Source organism: Nicotiana attenuata, unplaced genomic scaffold, assembly GCF_001879085.1.
Source record: "Nicotiana attenuata strain UT unplaced genomic scaffold, NIATTr2, whole genome shotgun sequence".
In the NCBI taxonomy this organism is placed as follows: domain Eukaryota; kingdom Viridiplantae; phylum Streptophyta; class Magnoliopsida; order Solanales; family Solanaceae; genus Nicotiana; species Nicotiana attenuata.
Genome location: NW_017671306.1, coordinates 48,864 through 57,357, shown reverse-complemented (window position 1 = coordinate 57,357; position 8,494 = coordinate 48,864).

Here is an 8,494-nt window from a genome sequence, read left to right as displayed (position 1 = left end):
CAATAGAAACAAATACATCCCGGCAAGGGAATCAGCTATAACCAATCTCGTTCCAACAGTTAACTTCACAAAATAAATCCCAACTTGAGTCAATACTCAACAACGGTCAATACCAAGGAAATACCATAAGCCTGGTCCAACATGAATACTCATCAATTTAAGCATAAATAGTACATAATAAGAATCACAACAGTCACAGTGTAAGACTCACGGAATAACCAAGAAGCGTAATAACCTTAATCAAAACAACAAGACATAACAAGCACGTGATAAATACACCGGCAACCACAACAATTTGGACACACAGCATATATACACGAGTCATAGAGGAATTCACAATTAAGAGATAACGAAACAATAAGGAGAACAACCATTTCAATTAAGGCAAATAAGGGCCAGCCTCAGATGTCGCATTTGCGACATCAGGATCGCAAATGCGATCTCGCAAATGTGACACAAGTATCGCAAATGCGAAGGCTGGCCAACTCTGATGATGTCGCAAATGCGACTCAAGTCTCGCAAATGCGAGCTCTGAAATGTTCGCAAAAGCGACAATTTAATCGCAAATGCGGAGCTGCTGATCGCAAATGCGATGAATTTGTTCTCAATTCGAACTCCCCTGCCCCCAGCCCAGCGTCGCAAATGCGAGAAGAATCTCGCAACTGCGGTCATCGCAAATGCGATGAAATCCTCGCAAATGCGAGAACAGACAGCAGAAACCAGAAGTTTCCTCCAATTGCTCCGAGACGTTTCCAAAACTCATCTGAGCCCTCGGGTGTCCAAACCAAATACCAACACAAGTTTGAATACATAACACAAACTCGCTTGCGCGATCGGAACACCAAAATAACCTCTAGAACCACGAATCGGATGCCAAAACGCATGAAAAATCACCATGAACTTCAAGAACTTCTAGAATTGCAACCAAGCGTCCGAACCATATCAAATAACTCCAAACGACGCCAAATTTTGCAGACAAGTCCAAAATGACATAACGGAGCTGTTCCAACTTTCGGAATCGCATTCCGACCTCGATAACACAAAAATCAACTATGGGTCAACCCTCTCTATTTCCCAAACTTCAACTTTTCCAACTTTTGCCGAAATGCCTCAAATTACCCTACGGGCCTCCAAATCCAAATCCGAACGCACGCCTAACTCCAATATCATCGTACGAAGCTACTGAGATCATCCAAAACTTATTCCGGAGCCGTTTACTCAAAAGTCAAATTCCGGTCAAACTCTCACCGCTTAAGCTTCCAAAACTAGATTCCTTCTTCCAATTCAACTCCGATTCATCCGGAAACAGATTCCAACCATGCACGCAAGTCGATATACATAATATGAAGCTACTCGTGACCTCAGACTGCCGAACCGGACACAATTGCTCAAAACGACCAGTCGGGTCGTTACATCCTCCTCCACTTAAACATACGTTCGTCCTCGAACGTGCCCGGAGTCATTCCAAAGCCCTCGGACTACTGCATGAGCTCACCATACATACATTCGGGGGTGGTTCCCCACTACCCAAACCTATGAAGGACTGACAATGCAACTTAACTGATGATCTCACCTCATCCTTAGTCCATAACCTTAGGACAGAAACCAAACCTCAACATCCGAAATTTACCATAGGACCCGAATCCCACATCATCACACTGCATGAACCTGAACGAGCTGAATCGATCCAAAATTCCAATCCAGAATATAATCACATGCTGCTCCACACAACTCAAATGCCCGAAGCAATAACCTGTGACCAGCATAGCTGTTCAATTAACATCCTGGGTGCCGGCAATACACTTCTCATTGATTATAACCCTGATCTGGACCTCCACAACACTGCCCATGATAAGGAAACATGCGGAAACTCATAGCCGCCCCTGAAGTCAACAAGTTAAGAAGCTCTCTCGCCCGCCAAAGGGCCATTACCCAAATCTTAGCAGAGACACTCACATACTTCCAAACACTCCTCACCCCCAATACCATAGTACTACTCTCATGTCTAAGAACCTCATCTCGCCCAATACAAGAAGCCCAACAGATAACTCATCACGGAACCACACGAACACTCACACTACACAGCTCGTACACCAAACCAGCAATAACTCAATTTCGCAACACAAATAAAGGAAAGCAAAGTAGAAGAATTATCTAACAAGTATAAATGTGCAACATCAAAAGTATAGTTTTCATCAACTCGTCCCACAGAGGGAAAACACAACACCAAATAAATACAAGGAAAGGGGTATCCCACATAACATCCACTGCGGCGCGCAGCCCGCTCCCAAATACTCATCAAGACAAAATGCTCGGGTTCACTGATCATATAAATACTGATATCAAGCACAACAGAGTGCACTAATATAACTGTGGGAGAATGAATAGAAACAAGTAAAATATGAGAGAAGCAGGCACATATAAGGTGCAATGAGCAAATCAACATCACTAAGGCTATATCACCCACATCGCCATAAGGCCTGAACAGAATTACAACATGCGTGGGGAATAATCATACTACCTCACCGCCTAACACAGCATAAAAGAGCAGCACATAACTTAGGCTAGGGGCACAAATAATATCCATTCTGCCTGATAACATGACCATAATGACAACCTCACAGGAGCGCGCAAACTTGATCTGATACAAAACACATATTCTCGCTGATCTTTCAAATAGGCCCAAACCAAATCCTGATCCTTCCCAATTAGGTAAATATTCTTCAAAAAATCTACAGCAACCTATCGATAACACATGCTATTAATTACCCCATTCTCAACACTTCTTCATAATCCACTAACAAGAAATAGTCCACATATGGGGACACCTAGTCCCAAAACCTTAGGAACACTAAAATTTCCATACCCGAACTCAACTACGCAAATCAAATGGCTGATACATGACCCACATTCCATCATCCTGTCTAAGTACCCATAGAAAATTCCCGGGCGCGTAAACAATACATGAACCTCGAAAGCCTCAGAACCCAGTGACCACCATGCCACTAGCCATGCACCCACAAGCCAAAACTCAAGGTCCTTTCCAGAAATGCACAATCCCCACAAATGATAGCCAACAATGCCAACATCCCGTTAATTTCTAACACTTATGCAGGAGAAAACCACGATGCACAACATATTTCCTTATGCCCATAATAGACAGCTAACCCAAGTCGTTGCCAAATTATCGAGAATCCTCCGAATTCGCCCACACACAACTAAGCCATTAGGACCGCATCTCCCCAACTCCACTGAATCACACAACCCGTCCAATCTAAGAGTACTGCCCATAAATGCCGGCAGAGAATCTCTTATTCAAAATGACCAATTACTTCCATTGCCCTGCTGACCCGGCACCACGGAGCTGACCCATTTCTTCGGATAGTCAACATGCAATAATTCCATTCAAAGTCCCAAGTGCAGATGATCCAAACACGAACCACGTAGCCCAGAAGCTCTTAAACCACCGCATTACCTCTGAAGCACCCCGTTCTACCGCAACCACGATACCCATGCTGAATAGACCTTCTGTGAATCTGAAATTTTTCTTCCAACTCCCCTTGATGCTGAAATGTGAATTCATTAATGACATAGAACAACATCATCCCGTGCAAGATCTCAAACCTTAGCTATACACAAAACTCGGGACCCTACCAATGCCACATATATACATACCTCAGGCCAACGCTGATGTAAACCTGACTCTGCAATCTGAATGCCGCTAATGGACTCCTCCACTTGGCGCGAAGCCAACGCTGATGTAAATCTGACTCTGCAATCTGAATGCCGCTAATGGACTCCTCCACTTGGCGCGAAGCCATAAAAAACAACATCTGATGATCCGCAAAACTAACCTTCACAGCTCGTACAACACAAATCACAAGGTACTCCAATACCACCAACTATCCTCAATTAACATCCACCTCGTGACCCCGCCACAATCTCGACGACTAACCAGCTAACTAAACCTTCTCAAGCTCGCACTCATCAAACAGATGCCGGGAACCGCTGCGCCTCCACATGAACAACTGAATAGTCTCTCAATATCTCTGTATCTTCAGTCTGGACAACACGTTGAGACAATGTATGAGCATCCTTAACTCCCTCGTAGCCCGTCTGTAGCATTATGAACCACTGGCGCATAGCGGACACATAGAGCGTAATATCATACACGAGTGGATGTAAAGGAACACAAGTTATATACTTCGAGCTGAATGAACATCGCACGATAAGGAATGAAAGAAGTGGAATTTCCTAACAGTTCTGTAGCCTCTCGAAGATAAGTACAGACGTCTCCTTACCGATCCGCAAGACTCTACTAAACCTGCTTATGACTCGTAGCACCTATGAACCTAGAGCTCTGATACCAACTTGTCACTACCCAAAATCCCTCCGAAGGAGTCGTGATGGCACCTAGTCTCTGAACTAGGTAAGCCTAACATTAATTGAAATAACATTGACATTTACTAACTTCAAATTAAATAGCTCTGAACAAATCACAATTTCCCAAAACCGGTGGTACAAGTCATAAAGCCTTTCTAAGAGTAGTTATACAAAAATAAATACAACACTGTTCCAGAACGAGAAGGAACCAATGGAATTAAAATGCAAACGAAGGTGACTCTGAGGGCTGCGAACGCAGCAGCAGGTTACCTTAAGTCTTCACCGCGACGATCCGCACAGCTACTATCGATCAATACCTGGATCTGTACACAAAAATGTACAGAAGTATAGTATGAGCACACCACGGCGGTGTCCAGTAAGTATCAAGACTAACCTCGGTGGGGTAGTGACGAGGAACAGTCAAGACACCTACTGGTCAGACAGATAAAACAGGATATGATAACAAATATCAAGATAGAGGTAACGAAGTAATATCAACAGCAGGAAAGGAACAAACTACAATCAGTAGAAACAACAAAGGAAAACACGGATGGAAACGAAAGATAACCAAGTAAATTAACACCAACATAGATGGAACATAGACAAGTGAAAATGAACTCAAACAAGGAAGGCGATGTCAGCTCAATAAATCATATCATTTCTGATGCACAATTCCAGCCATCTCAAACTCGATGTCTCATATCATAACCTCAATTACCAAAACTTTAGCACACCCGGCACCTCGTGCCCACATATTTCTATCTCACTTTGCACAACAACGTTCTCATGTTACTCAGCACATAGAGTCCATAACCAATGCAATTAAGACGTTCAAGGAGTCTCATTCACATAATATAAATTAGAGTACAGCTTCTAAACCAATTAGGAACTCAGCAAGAAAAGATGAAGTTATTTTCAGAAATCATTTGAATATAGAAAGTACCATTTTCAATTAAAATACAGTATCGAATGAATTATTACCTTTAACATGGGATTTAATAAATTAACTTATTAGAAATTCCCTTTTAAGTAAAATACAACCTCAGAAGGTTTAAGGGGATTTAATTGAGTAACTATTTGAATTAAAAATGAAACAATTAGTGAAATTTGAGGTACTAAAATATATATTTAAATACGGCAAAGTATTGAAAATACTATGGGATTCCATCACAAAGAATCACAACAGTAAAGGAATCTGAACAGTTAAAACACTTGAATTATTAACCACAAATAAGCACAATAACAGAAAGTGCACGGCATCACCCTTCGTGCTTTATCACTCTTCCTCACCATATGCATAAATAGAAATGTGCACGGCATCGCCCTTCGTGGTTTAACACTCTCATAACATGGCACGGCATCACCCTTCGTGCATTAACTCTCATAATCATGGCACGGCATCACCCTTCGTGCATTAACTCTCATAATCATGGCATGGCATCACCTTTCGTGCATTAACACTCACTCACAATATCATGCACGGCATCACCCTTCGTGCTTTACACTGTTCATAACCCAAACAATAGAAACAATACATCACGGCAAGGGAATCAACAATAGAAACAAATACATCCCGGCAAGATTTTAGCATATAAAAGAGTTTCACCTAAATAAAAACATAAAAAAAGTTACTCCATCATCTTCCAAAAACGTCGTATGTCCTCTTTCTTTTTTGATTAATTTCCTGGTATCTGTACAAAGGGATAAACTTCTAAATACCAAGTGGTTACGTCCTATTTGGTTAGTTGTCACGACCCAAACTAACCCTGTAGTGATGGCGCCTATCGTGGTACTAGGCAAGCCGACACATTACCAAAATGAATCGATATTTTTCATTTCAAAGATAGTTTCAAAGCTATTTAATATAAAACCTTCATAAGGAGTTCAAATCAAAACAAAAGTGCGGAAAAGAAAAAGCCCGACATCGAGTTTCACTAGTCATGAGCATCTACTACAATTTGTCTGACAATATCGAGACTAACATAGTCTGGAAAATAACTAAATACAACTAAAGGAAGATAAGAGGGAGAAGAGCAGGGCTGCAATCGCCAGGCATCTTGCTATCTCCGAGAAAATTTGCAACTAGAATAGTCAACAGCCGCTACCGTGTCCAGATACGCCTGGATCTGCACAAAAGGTGGAGGGAGTAACGTGAGTACGCCAACTCAGTAAGTAACAACAGTAAATAAAGACTGAGAAGTAGTAACGAGTAATAATGCAAGTAAAGTTCATATCACAAAAACTCAGTAAAATACGGCATGCTTTTAAAACCAGAGTTTGAATGAAATCAGCCCGTTTAAATCTAGTTCTGGTAAAATCATTTAAAGACATCTTCCAACAGCTTTCAAACAAAGGCTCAATGCAAAGGCGAGCAAAAATGATGAAATCATAATTAGCCCCTCGGGCAACCTTCACTCATATACAGCCCCTGGCAAACCTCACAATCACTCGTATACAGCCCCTCGGGCAAACCTCACCATCACTCATACCTCCCGGTCACTCAGCACTCGCACTCAGTAGGTACCTGCGGTCACTGGGGGTGTGTACAGACTCCGGAGGGGCTCCTTCAACCCAAGCGCTATATCAAGCCAAATCATGGCATAAATCAATGAGGCCCTCGGCCTATATCAAACATGTTGCGGTGTGCAGCCCGATCCCACAAATATCCTCACAAATCAGGCCCTCGGCCTCACTCAGTCATAAACCTCTCCAGTCTCTTGGGCTCTCAGAAAAACAAAGTATTCAGCCCAAATAACATTTATATGATGCAACAAAACAGAGTAATAGAGACTGGGTTATGCAGTAAATAAGTATAAACATGACTGGATATAGATTTCAAATCGAAAACAATGAGAGGATAGCAAGAAAAGACCTCTAAGGGTCCAAACAACACTGACATAAGGCCTAAACATGGCATCCATCCCGATTTACAGAAATTCCTTCTAAAACACATAGGAATCATATAATTTCAACAAAATATTCAACTTTACAATTGATACAGGATGGACCAAGTCACAATCATCAACGGTGCACGCCCACACGCCCGTCACCTAGCATGTGCGTCACCTCAATATAGTCACATGACACAAAATCCGGGGTTTCATACCCTCAGGACTAGATTCACAATCGTTACTTACCTCAAACCGATCAAATCTCTATTGCGCGATGCTCTTGCCCCTCGACTCGGCCTCCAAATGCTCCGAATCTATTCACAACCAGTACAATACCATCAATATACGCTATTGGAATGAATCCCACAAGAAAAACTATCAAATTAGCCCCCAAACCCGAAATTGGCTCAAACTCCCCCCGGGCCCACGTCTCGGAATCCGACAAAAGTTATAAAACTTAAAAGCCCATTCACTCACGAGTTTAACCATACCAAATTTACTCAAATCCGATAACAAAATCCCATTCAAAACTTCAAAAATTCAACTCAAGAATTCTTCCTTATTTCCCCCAATTTTTCACCCCAAATCACAAATTAGAGGATGAAATTAAAGGCATAATCATGGAATTCACCAAAATTAGATAGAAATCACTTACCCAAACACCCACGCAAGAATCTCTCCAAAAATCGTTTGCTACCGAGCTCCGACTTCAATTTTATGATATGAACTCGAAACCCTCGTTTTGAATCTTTTAAATCTTCCCAGAAATACCTTCATCGCGATCGCGGAACAATCCTCGCGATCGCGAAGCACAGTTATGCTGCCCCAAAAACTAGCTCTACGCGAATGCGGAATCTCCCTCGCGAACGCTATGCTACGTCCCGCTGAGCTACGCGATCGCGAACCGCCTCATGCGTTCGCGACGAACAAGACTCTTGACCTCAGTTCCTACCCCTTTTCCTCTTCGCGAACGCAGCATAGCCCACGCCTTCGCGTATCACTGCCCTCAAAGCTACGCGATCGCGCTCCTCCACTCGCGAACTCATAGGGCAAATTTCCATCAGCGACCAACTTAGCCTACAGGATCGCAGATCTGGCTACGCGATCGCGTATAAGGAAACCAGATGAGCATAAACCAAACACTTCAGCTATTTCCCTAACTCAAAACCAAGTCCGTTAACCACCCAAAACTCACCCGAGGCCCTCGGGACCTCAACCAA